Source organism: Zosterops lateralis (assembly GCF_965231275.1).
Source record: "Zosterops lateralis genome assembly, chromosome: 25".
NCBI classification, from domain to species: domain Eukaryota; kingdom Metazoa; phylum Chordata; class Aves; order Passeriformes; family Zosteropidae; genus Zosterops; species Zosterops lateralis.
Genome location: NC_139785.1, coordinates 7,056,864 through 7,070,027, shown reverse-complemented (window position 1 = coordinate 7,070,027; position 13,164 = coordinate 7,056,864).

The window sequence follows — 13,164 nt, the reverse complement described above, 5'->3', positions numbered from 1 at the left end:
CTGGTCCATATTTTCTATTGTAACTTATTAACTCCTCTGCCACCTCACTCCATGTCCAAACTTTATGACTATTGCTAATTGATGTGCTAGGAGTTGCAAAAGGTGAAGAGTCGGTGATGTCAGTGGATCCAGTTTGGTCACCTGTGTGTCCAAGAAGCCTTTCAAGCCTATCTACCGGAGAGATAGACGCTATTGTTTTTTGAAGAAGAATTGCTGTTGGTTTAAGAGATTCTGGCAAACCTCGAATTAGAGGGGTCATTATTTCAGGTTTGACAGGTAGTTGCATGGGTGACTCATAGCCATAAATCAATTTTCTTTCATGTATCATTTGCAAGCATGCAGCTTTGTGTATGTTTTCTAGGAGTTGGTCCTGGGTGCCGACTATTGCCAGAGGGTCGCCCCTTTCAAGGGGGCTTAGTCCCCCTGCCCAGTAAGCTGCACGCTGTGTCAGGGACCATGGAGCACGTGTATTCCCTGTTGTTAAGAAAACTCCATGTCCCCAATAGCCACTTGCTTCTTGTTCACTTAATTTAATTTGGTCACCACCAGTAAGTGAAACTCTAAAGACATACTCCGTCTCTGATTCACTAGGTAGTCTGGAGTATTCTTTCTTTAATTTAGCTAATTCAGTGGCTGTGTATGGTATTTCTTTGGTGGTTATGTGGGGGTCATTATCCTCTGCATTTATATAGTTAAATTCTGTTTTGACAAGAGGTCTCAAATTGGAGCAACAGAGTTCCCCACAATTTTGCATGTGTGCTAATTCTTTCTGAGGGTATATCTGCTTAATGCTGTATGTCTCCTTTCCTCCTGTTTCCTTTGGTGAATCTACAAGTTTTGAATTTTTGCTCCGCTCTTCTGCAAGGGAAATCTCAAGCAAATAAATCCGACTTCTTTCCTGTTCTAATTGTTTTTGCAAAGCTTCTACCAAATCTTGCAGGGATTCTATTACTTCTCCCTCTCGATTTCTTTCATGTTCCAATTGTTTTTGCAGGGATTCTATTTCTGCTCTCTCTTCACTTACCCGTTTAAAATGGGTTTCTATGGCTGCCGAAAGGCAGGCCCCCAAAACTGAGCAAAGAATGGTTTTATTTCTGCCCAGTTTATACTTAGCATCATGTTGCAAAGAATATATTCTATCTACAATGTTTTCACACTTAAACCAATTATCTTGTGCCCACTCTTCTCCGGCTGGAGAAGGTCTAGCACCATGCTTTGTTAGCAAAGCAAAAAGAATATCCTTATCTTTTGTACTAGAATTTTCACTCATTTTTTGTGAAGGGACAAAAACCACTCTCAGGGAGGTATTCTTAAAGTTACAAACAATGGCACAGCTAATACTGTGTTTCCCTTCGCTTCCCTGGAATGGGAGAGGAGACCCAGCTGCTTGGGAGGCACTTCTTCACAAAAAACGCCTGTTGTCTCCTCAACTACACCAAGCAGCTTAAAACACAGAGTCCCATCTTTTGCACAGTGAGATCGTTTCTGAAATATCCTGATGACAGGGAGTGCTTATTCGCCTGGGTGTATACAGTTTGCGGGAATTTTCCCTCGCCCCCCTTGCTTTCTAACAGCGCTCACCGAAGTGGCGTGCTAGGTGCGGCTGAGACGAGGGTCCTTCCCCTTCTACAAACTATATAAAACCCGCAACTCCACAGTCTATCAAGATCCTGTCCGTGACGCCAATTTAAATGTCAGGGTCCGCAAACGTATGCGGGGAACCTGATGGTTCGTTTTGGAGATCTCAAAGCGCAAAAGACACAACAGGGGACAAACCAGTTTGCTTAAACAAAAAATGCACTTTTATTTAGTGCCCACAATGCGATAGTAGGGAGAGAAAATAGAGAATAGTGAGAAAGATAGAGAAAGAGGGGAAGGGGGATTATAGCTACCACGTGGAGAGTCGGAGGTCCTCAAGACGTAGAGATGCCCATAGACGCGATCTTCTCCAGTGGGGTGTACACAAAGGGTGCACGGGATCTGCAGAGTCTTTATAGGCTGGTCAGGAAAAGGACCAAGGCGAGTGGAATGGAGCCAAAGAGGGCACTGGGCCAGTGCAGGCACCTGCGTCAAAGTTGGGTGCTCAGGAACAAGCGGCAAGCTGTACCCTTCTAGCACGGTCAGTATAGTCAGCTCAGTCCACTGTAACGAGCTGCTATTGTTCTTGCATTCCATTCTCGTGGAGATGCGTATCAGTCCTCGGCAGGCGCCCCACCTCAGCCAGGCCAGGGGCTCTCCCCAGTCTCTCCGGGGGTCTTGGTCTTCAACCATCGGAGACAGTTGTGAGGCATAACACATCCTCGGACAGACTCTGACACCGTGCCATAAATCTTAACCCCAAACTATCATTATTTGCTGGAGAAAATGAATGGTTTGCTCTGAACATGAAAAAAAAGAGCAAAACTTCTGAAAGAGGAGACCCTTTCGGGCTGAGGGTCCTCCCTGGGCTCTCTCCTACTTGTTGGTGGATGAACACTTCTTGCATAGAATCATCCAGGGAAATGTGCTGTTTGCTGTCTCTTAAAACTGTTATTATCTTGATATTATCTGTCACTTGCAACAGGGAGTCAGGTTGGGAAGCACTGGGGGCCAAGTCTCAGCCACTCATCAGCAAAACAGAGTGAAGGAATAAACACTGGAGATTGTTGGGGTCCCATAAATTGCAATAATTGGGGCTAAAAACATTGATACAGTCAGAAAAGTGCCCAGAGCTTTTTCCTTCCCCCTGTGCCCCGTGGAAGACACAGCCCAGGCAGAGGCAGGAGCCAGGCCCCAGTGCTGGCTCTGGGGCAGCTGGAATGTGATTTAATTTCTCCCCTCTCGTTACCACTTCCTGAGCCCTATGAGCCCCGAGGGACAGCAGGGGATGAAGGGAAACATTAGTTTCTTAATAAATTCTTGTGTCATCTTCTTGACAGCACCTTTAAACACTGGATGACACTCAGGAATGATGTGGCTTAACCTCAAGGGTTCAGGCGAGGGAGCATTTCCCTTTGCCAGGGAGCAGCAGTAATTGCTGGAGAAGAAATCCATCCCAGCTCTCCCTGCCAGCAGCACTGAGTGCCTTATCCACCTGGCCGGGACACACCTGGGACTCCTGGGCTGCCTACACACACAGCTGGGTACTCTGGAGCACCACTGATTCCAGAAGAGGGTCAGGATCATTGGTCTCATTGAGTTTCCAACCTCAATGGTTCCCTGATTCTCTATGTGTGGATGAAGGGATTATCATCCATTCCCCAAAATTAGTACTTTCCATGGAGGTGATGTGATGGACTGTGGACACTCTTAACCTGCTGCAAATGGGAAAGAAAGGGGATTAAAGCACAGGGAAGGTGAGTTTAAGTGGAGGGACTCTGGGGCAGTGGCATTCCAGAGGGATGGAGGCTGTTCACACTGGGGGAGTTGGATGCAAAGGATTTCCCCAGCACTCCCTGTACACACTCATTATCTGGAGATGGATAAAAAGCTACAGTGCTATATAAATCCCAGGGATTAAAGGTTTAACGTGACCAAGCAGAAGAAGCCTGGAAAACATTAATTAATGTTTATATGTGGTTTCTATCTTCTCTTCCCTTTTTCTTTCACCCTTTGTCTGCCTCAAAAGATAATAGATGGGAACAGCTTCTTCTGCCAAGGCCAGGCTTCAGTTAAGGCTTCTTTTTCCATTCCAAAATGTTTGTAACAATTCAATTAATGGGCTCATGATTCATGGGGCTTTCCCATGTGATCCAGCTCCAGACCTGAATTCTCCACCTTGTTCCCATCCTGCATCTGCTGAATTGCAGGTGGTAAAAATAAAGGCTCTTATAATATTTCCCAATGCACCAAAAGCATATAAATTTGGGAGAATTAAGAGAAACTCCAGTCAAAGCCTCTCAAAGGAATTAAAATACATTTGTTATGGGCAGCTGAACTCGTGTCCATACTCTCACTGCTCTCAGAGAGGACCCCTGGGGTTTGCTCTTCTGCCACTTTTGTCTTTGTTATTTTGAGAACTGCTTTTCATCTCTTTGTGTCTTTAGTTCCCATATCCATAAAATGGGCACTTCCCCTAACTTAGAAGTCCTGCATTAGCCAAAATTTTCAAAGCATTAAAATCACAGCCATGTAGTTCTTGTTTTCTTGATCTCACCCTGTAAAGAGAGTAAAATCAAAGCAGATTGCCACAAAAAAAGAAGCCTTTGTGTCTCATCTTCCTCCACAGATAGAGTTTCTGAGGTATGTTAAGAAACAAAACCCCATAGGGGTTAGTGGTGTCCATTTAAATCTCTCAAATACCTACATGCAAATATTCCAAGTGCAGGAGGATTAACTCCAAATCTGAGTGGATTACTCAAAAAGCTTCCACAGCAAAGTGGAACTGCTGGAGGAAAATATATAAAATTGTCCCTTTCGTCAACTCTACAGTGTGACTTGATCCCCTCAGGGATAATGATCTGTAAGCCTGGCAATATCCTGGGATCAGGTGGGGAGGAGAATTTCACTTGGGAACAGAACAGTGGAATTCAGAGGGTTGGAGCATCAGAGACACGAGAGCTGAGAAACCAGAGGCCACCTTGGTCCTCACCCAGCACCCACAGTCCTCACTGGAGCTCGTCCAGCCCTTCTGCAAACCTCTGATCACACACACACACACTCATATAAATGTATATTTACACACTCCCAAGGAATTAAAGACAACTCCAAGAGATAAGGATGTGAAGGGCATGATCAAACACATGAAATCACATAAGCAAACAGACAACCTTGCACCGTTGTTTGAAGGTTATATACATTACCAGGCTGAAAAAAAAAAAAAGACAATTCCCTTGCAAGAGGAATGAGGAAAATACAGCAAGTACAGTTTCCTGCAGGACTTTCCTGGGCTAGGAGACTGGAGGAGGGCAGAGGTAACCACTTGTAACAGCCATTCTGACCCACACAATTAATACCAGGTTCTGTGGGTAGAACGTGCAATCAAGGGAAAAGTCCAGCTCTGATACAGAATCACAGAACCCCAGAATGGTTTGTCTTGGAAGGGAATTACAGCTCATTTCACCCCCTAGACCAGGTGGCTTCCAGCCCCATCCAGGCTGGCCTTGGACACTTCCAGGGATGGGGCAGCCACAGCATCTCTGGGCACCCTGTGCCAGGACCTGCCCACCCTCACAGGGAGCAATTCCTGTGAATCCACTGGCCAAATAAAGAACACACCACTCTGCATTTGTGGCAGCTCAGGGGCAGAAATATTAAATATATAGTAAGACTTTTTTTTCCAAGATTATGAAGGGAGAGCTGCTTCCAGGCTCCCACACCCAGGATTACATTTGATCTGCAGAACTCTCCTCTCTTTTTATTGAAAAAACTTCCTTGCCTGGAATTGATTGTCAGTGCTTGCATGACTGGTCACAGCTTACCCATAGCCTGAATTAGCAGGTGTGTGACTGCCTGTTTAGCCTTATTTTTAGATCTCTGGGCTCTTGCGAGCTGTCAGGGAAAAGAAAAAAGGCTTTATTTTAGGAAAAGTAACATTGCAAAACAGAGTGACATTCCGTTTGACGTGTGAGGATAAATTAAGGATGAGAATACATTAAAGAAAACTCTGAGCACCTTCGTCATATTCCTGTATTCAAGGAGAAGCACAGCTGAGTTTCAGTTGATCTTGGCTTCTTCGTTGACTTGGATCAGTAAATTTTCCCCCCTTTTAGTGTTTAAATAGTTTGTGAGTGAATGATCCCATTCATAAAGTGCTGGCGATGACAGTTCTGCAAAGCTAAATGGCACTTAACTGTGAACCTCATAAATCTGCAACAAAAATAAACAGGGAGAATGAGAGGGGGAAAAAAAAGATTAACAATGGCAGAGAGCTAAAAAGAAAAAAAAAAAATTAAAACCCCACTGGCAGGTATGAAAGGCCATTGTCATTAAAACTGTTTGGAATGGTATTGAGCAGCGTTGCTCCCATTTCCCTGCCCTGTTTGCCTGACCTTTGGATGCTCAGAGGAAACGGGGCTGGGCTGATGTTTGGGGACTCTGTGTTTGGCAAGACAAACTCGCTGTGAACGGTGTTACTTCTGCTCTTAGAGGGGCAACACGTTGCGACGTGGGTGTGGACCCTCACAGAGGACAGCAGGTACAGCAGGGTCAAACATGGAAGGCTCTTTATTATCTGACTCCAACAGGCTTATATACATTTTGTACAGAGGGCCCAGATTGGCCCAAGGAGGTCACAAGCTCCTGACTCCATTGGTCATTATGACCATCAGTCAAGTTCTCTCTCAGAGAACAACTACGCAAAACATACAGATAAATTCTAAGAATATAATATTGTTTACATGAAGCAGTGTGAGAAGCTGCTGCAAAGACTCAAACACTTGAAACCAAGAAATGCAGGGACGACAGAACGGTGCAGATCCATCTCTCCCCAGCTGTCCCCAGCCACTGGCACCTCCTGGGTTAGACAAAGGACATCTCAATGCTCATGGAAAGGGAGATTTGCATTTGTGAAATGGTAACCCTGACTCCATATAGGAAAAATGAGTGCAAACCCTCAAATTGTTGAAAACAAGACTCAGGGAGGGAAATTCAGGCAGAAAATTTGGAGCTGTGACAATCCTGTAAGAAACAAATCTCGTGTCACAAGCAAGATGATTTATCATAGAAACCCCAGAGCAAAGGTTTTAATAAACCAACTTAGCATGAAAAATTGTCACCTGTATTTAAGAGTTGGGAAGAGAATTTGATCAGACAGATTTTAACACCTTAGGAAAATAAAGCAGAAGAGATACAGGAAAATGGGATAACGTGAAAAGATTTTGCTGTGGCTAATCTCTCCTCAATAAGATAATGGATTTTCTAGACAAAGGAAATGTCATCCACCAGCAATTTGTATGGATTCTCCACTTCTGCAAAGGGAAGAAGTATCTTCACTAACAAAAGCAGAGCTTGTACAAGATACAAGATACGGTTGGAGATAAAAGGAAAACATGTTCAGAGAGAGGCAAGTGGGCTCAAGGAAGATTATTAATATAGTTGTTCAGGATTCCAACTGAGATTAATTTTATAGAAGTCTTTAATTAAAACCTGGGCAGTAAAAGCAGAGTTGAGCCATGAAAGTTTGCTGATGACAAAAAGCTGAGTCAGATTGCCATTACCAAAGGAATTGTACAACCTGCACGAAAACAGGAGATTGAGAAATAAGATATGGCAGAAGCAAACCATGTGGTAATCACTGAATGACTAAATGAGGTCTCTGGCTACCAAAATCAGGTGGCCCACCTTAAAAAAACCCAATATTTTAACTCCAAAATGAGCCAGGGATATCTGGGGTGGAGGAGGTGCTGCTGTGAGATCTCCACTACAGCAGAGTCTGTGGTTTTCATCACCTGTGCTCAGGAAAGATAAATCCAGCCTGGAACAGAAACAGCAAAAGGATATGGGAGTGATCCTGGGAAGGAGATTATCTCATGGGACAAGCCCCCAGGAGCCTGACAGGATGAAGATTTCATGGAGATCTGATCCCCAGCTTTAAATACCCCTGGAGAAAAGCAGCAGAGAGGGAGAACTGCTTGTAGCAGTGGACACTGCCAGGGGAAAATAAAAGGCCATGAAATGGGACACACAGAGCCCTAGACAGAAAATTTAATGAAGAGCTGCCATGGGAACTGGTCTCTGCAACAGCTTTCCAAGAGGAGTGGAAACATAAAACTCCCTCCATTTGTTTTTAAACAGAGACAGAAATATTTATGAAAGAAAAAGTATCAACAAACATGGAATTGCAACAACTTGGTCTTGTAACCCAAACAACCCTGCTTATCCTGGGTTTTATCTCCTGGGATGATACCAGCTTGGGAAGGCGTCACCAACAGAACCTGCACAGGCCAAGGGGGAATATTTGTGTTCTGTTTCACAAACAGCCATTTCCCATTGTCAGTTACAATACTGTTGGTATTGTAACTGCACTGAGTTTAATCGGTGTAAGCTGTTTGGAGGAACAAGCAGGAAATGAAACTGATCAAAATCGGATCCTCTGAAGGGGACACCTGCTGTGGGAAGCACTTTCAGAGCATCAATGGTTGGGCAACACTCCCCTGCTCATCTCCTCCAGGTTTATTGTGCACAACTAGAACTCGGTTTCTTTGCTAAGAGCAGATCTTGGAAAAGAGCTAAAATGCAGAAAGCTTTGGGTTTCTCAAAGAAGGAGAAGCATTGTGCCTTTGCAGGCCAGGGCTGGATGTGCAGGAACTCCTGGTTTTGGAGGACCAGGGCTGCAGGGAGGAGTGTGTGAACCCTCCGAGGAGCTCCGTACCTTCAGAGGGAGCATCGTCTTCATTTCTCCCAAAATGTCTCAAATTCAGACTTTACAGCCTTACTTGGCCCCTGTTCCAGGCCCATGTCCCACACAGGGTGCCCAGGGTGCTGAGAGAATAAAGAAAATCTCACTCTGCTGCCTTGGGCTCCCAAATTGCTGTGGAGCAGTTGGGCTCCGTGCCCTGCCCAAAAGGTCAGAATGCTTGGCCTGATCCAGCCCGGGGCTGGGAGCCAGGGAGCTGAGCATTCCCTGGGAAAGAGTGCAGGGAGCTTCAATCAGTTCCTGTCAAGGGGAGGATAAAGTTCAGGGGGTTTTGCTCATCCCAGGGTGGTAACAGGGCACAGGGAGAGGGGCAGGACCTGGGGAAGGGGGACAGTGAATCTCAGGTTTAGCAGGTAAAGGACTGGCTGGTGCTGCAGAAATGAGCTGTTTCCTCTCTCCTGGCAAGAGCTTGGAGTAAACACCAAGCCATCCTCTGCTCTCTGACATCTTCATTTCACTGTGCAAGGTGGTGACTTTTCACTGCAGGAACAGACCTAATTATTACCTCAGGGGTAAATACGCACTGAGGCACATGGAGAATAAGGCAGGTAACTCCCAGTCTGAGCTTCTAATCCCATTATCACGGATTATTATCAGCATCATTATCCTACATAACACAAAATTAAACACGGGGGGGGGAGAAACACCATTGTCTTTCCAGTAATGAAAAGCATGGACAGGAGAGGAAATAGTTTCTCTGAGTCATGCTCCCCACCCAAATAATAGAAATATCTCTGTGTGGAGGAACAGGTGACGTTATGGATTAGCTGCTATTAATTTTCACCATGAAACAGCTTTCCCTCAGCACGAAGAGCTGCTCTCCCTCCTTAGGTGGGCCAGACTCTGCAGCTTTGTTCTCTCTGAGGTTTGCAGAGAACTGATGCTCTGCACCCCTTGTTTGGCAAGGATCAATCCTCTGATCAGGCACATTCCTCCCATCTTCCCACGCCAGTCCAGGGATGGGCACAGCACAGGAAAAAGAGAACAATTGTTCTGGATGTGGAGAACAGTCCTGGTGTGGCAGTTTGTGGTTTGAGAGCACAGTGGGGTGTTTGCTGCTCTAAACCAGCATCACTGGTGGGTCACAGCTCTGGGAACCCCAGGGGGTGCAATCCCCCAGCTGCCAAAGCCCAGATCACCTCCTGTGGAGCAACATTGATCAGGAAGGGTCCAAGGTGGGAGGGCTGGGAAGACAGATGGATTTATGGGCAATCCAAAGGTCCATGAGAAGATGGAAATGCCCATCCTCCTGGGAGGACCTTGGGCCCAAAGCCCCAAGGCTTGTACACACACTGACATGCCCAGGGTGGGGATGGATGATGGAGAAGTGTCTCCTCACTGATCTGGCACTGCCATCTCTCAGCAGAATCACCGTCAGCAAGAACTCCCAGCCTGTGACCTACTTTGCATTTATCACTTCTAATTCACCACTTTCAGCTTGTTTGCTCCTCATTGAGCAGACCTATAGGGTAACATGAATTTTCCAGAAGCACCAGGGAAGCACCACAGGGAGCTGTCTGACCCAGCTTTACCATTAACCCCCCTTTCTCAATGTTGGCTTGCTAAAAAGTTCTTGAAAGGCACAAAAACCTGCAGGGTTTGTGCCCAGCAGCCTCAAGGATGGAGCCCTGCTGTTTTCACGACAGTTTACTCCTCTTTTTTCCCATTACTTTTGTAAGAGTCAGTGTAAGTAAGAGTAGGACTGTAACTACGAGGTGACACTGCTGGAACAACCACCCAGGCCCAACATCTCAGATTCTACAGGACTTCACCAAACCTCTGCCTTTGTCAAGGTTTGGGCCCAAATCTTGTATCAGAGCTTAAACCTACTCCAAGAATGGCTCGTTATCTTTAGTTTATAGAGCATAAGAGGAAACATGGAAAACCTGTCATTCATCATCTTTGCACATACAGCTAAACCACAGAAAAATGTCTCTTTACACAACTAGTGCTTCATCTGTCCAAAAAATAAGATTTTTTTTTTTTACCATGATTATTTTTCTTCCTAGTTTTTATTTTTCGTGTAGGTTGATGCAATTAAGATCTTCCCCCTTTCTTTTTCTTCCAACTTCTTCTTCTCTCCTCTTTTTTCAGTCCATTCTTGTGCACTGTCCTTTTCCGTTTGGCTGCTGAGGGAGAAAACTGAAAACCCTCTCAAACACCAAATTTCTTTGCACTGGCCTGAAGTTACATGAATAAAGACTTTTTTTTTTCTTTCCTTGTTCATCCTTGCTGGGACCTGGGGGAACCATCCTGCAGGATGAGCTCAGTGCTTTGCAAAATTATCTCAGGAGTGGGTACAATGGGAGGTGGGTCCCAGCCAGAACTCCGGATACGAGCACTTCCCATCCCTCTGGGGAGTTGGGATTTTGACATCGAGGCTTGTTCCTTTCTGTCAGGCCTGGAAGGCAAATACCCCTGAACATCATCGGGGCTCAATCCCAGGGCTCCTGTCTCTGGTCAGATTTCTGGATGAGCCACCAGCAGCCCTGGGGCAGCAGATCCCAGAGGCACCACAGGCAGAGGCTTTTAAAGGTGAATCCATCCCCAGGGCTGGATGAGACTGTGCACATTCCCTCAGGGAACAGTCCCTTATTTCTCCTCAGGTGCCTAAACTCAGGCTTGTGCTGTTTTTCCTGGTCTTAGAGCACAAGGCAAACACAATTTTAACCCCACAGCTCCTGTTCAGGGCTGAATCCCAGCCCAGCCCTCAAACCCAGCTCAGCCCAGCCCAAAGCCAGTGGAGGAGTCACTCAATTCTTGGCATTTCAGTGACCAGACCAAAGATAATCCCTAAGCAGAAAAAACCTCAAAGCAAGAGGAAAATGAGCACTTTCCTCCCAGCAGCAGCTGGATCCCTGTGTTTAGTTCTACTAAAATATGTAATTTTACTCCAGTTGCAGATGCAAAAGGATTTCCCCATTTCTCCCATGCTGTTTTCCCTCCATCCAAACACATTCTGAATGTGCTTCCCATGATCCCTCAAGGGATTATCAGTGAAAGCCATTCAGTGTGAGCAAAGCAGAGAGCACTTTGAGTCTGCACTGAAATAACCACGTCGAAAAATGAGATGTTAAAATTGCTCCTCAGCCAAAAGAGGAACAAAAACATCTTCAGTGTCTTGTGGACTCATAAAAAACTAGCCCAGACAGCAAGAGAATTGCATTTTACCCAGTCTGACTCATAAATGATTAGAATGGGATAAACAAGGGAGGAAAAAAAAATTAGAAATCACTGGAACTGTTCCCACTGTAAAGTGGGGCTGAGTCAGAAACAATTATTTTCATCTGAGAAGTAGGAAATGCCATTTTGTAAGAGTTACTTTACCCTTTGTTGGAAAATGGCCAACTTTGCTTTCTTTGAGACTTAGAAACCTATCATTAAAGTTTTTGTAAATCCTGCACTCATATTTATCAGTTTCATTGGACAGCAAAGAAACACCACACACCGTTTCCTATCTCAGGGAAAGAAAGTGATATTTTTTCTTGTTTTTTTCCTGTTTCTACTGTAATCTCTGCCTCACACACTGCAAATACAGAGAGGATTACCTGGAAAGTATTTCTCTATTAAGCCATTTCAAAAATCAGTACCCAGGCAGGATTATACAGATTGATTTCTTCAAGGAATTTCCCACATTTTATGACATTATCACTGTTCTAGGACCTGATGTCCCACAGGCATCACTGTTGCATAGATGACATTTATTTTTACCTTTCTGAAAGCCATTTTCAAGTGTTAAAGCCCATCTTCAGCCACAGACTGGATGGAGAACAAACAACAGGGTTTGATGCGTGGGAAAGTCTTGCCAAGCTGGGACACTCAACCATGAAAATAAACTGCACAAATCCTTTACCAAATACCTATTTTACGTTACCCGATAAAACACAGAGCTCATGCAGAGCTGGAATCAGACCCTTCCAGCTCTAGAAAATGGGGCAAAGAGAATCCCCTTCTCCCCACTCAACACTCCTTGGATAAACCATCTGAGATCTGTGTGTGCACCCTCGCCACCCCAAAAAAGGGATATTCAGAAATCATCTTCATAGGGACACAAAGAGCCACTAAATACATGTCCAAAACTGGAAGAGGTGACAGCAAAAAGTGTCCTTGTTCTGACACATCCAGTGACAAGGTGGCATTTACAGCACCCTCACCTCCCTTAGCAAGTGCTACAAAGAGTTTACACAGAGATTGTTGTGCAGTGATATTAAGGAAAATCTGATGATTTCCATTTCCTCCAGATTTTGTTGGAATAGAAAAACCTATTCCAGAAAAGCCCCTGCCTGATACTCTGAAATGAGAATCTCTGGAATAGAAACAACAGCAACAACTGTTTGATTTATATATTTTATTTTTAATTAAAAAATAAAGGTTATCTTAATACATCTCTTGCAGCCTTTGGGCAAAATGCACCCTTAAGAAGACTCTATGAAACATGATGCACATCTTAAACAAATGCCAACTTCCTGCAGCAACTTTGGAAATCCGTCATTTTCCCCAAACCCTGAAAACATTTAACAGTTCATTTAAAAAATCCCTACAAAAATTAGAAATGGGCCCAAAGCAAAAGTCCCAGATCCAAGCACCCAAAAGCTTTTGGAGCAGACATACCCAAATGCTCATCTCAGTCCAAGTTTTATCCCACATCATTTCAAATTCACAAAGCACCCAAGGAGAGGCAATTGGAGCTGACCCAGGTATGGATCTCTCTGTGGAAGCTTTGATCTGAACTGGGCCAAAGCAAACCTGGGGGTCTGAACTGGTTCCTAAAACTGTTTCAGTTGGGCCCATCCCCAACAGAATGAAGTGCTGGTGACACAAGGCAATGG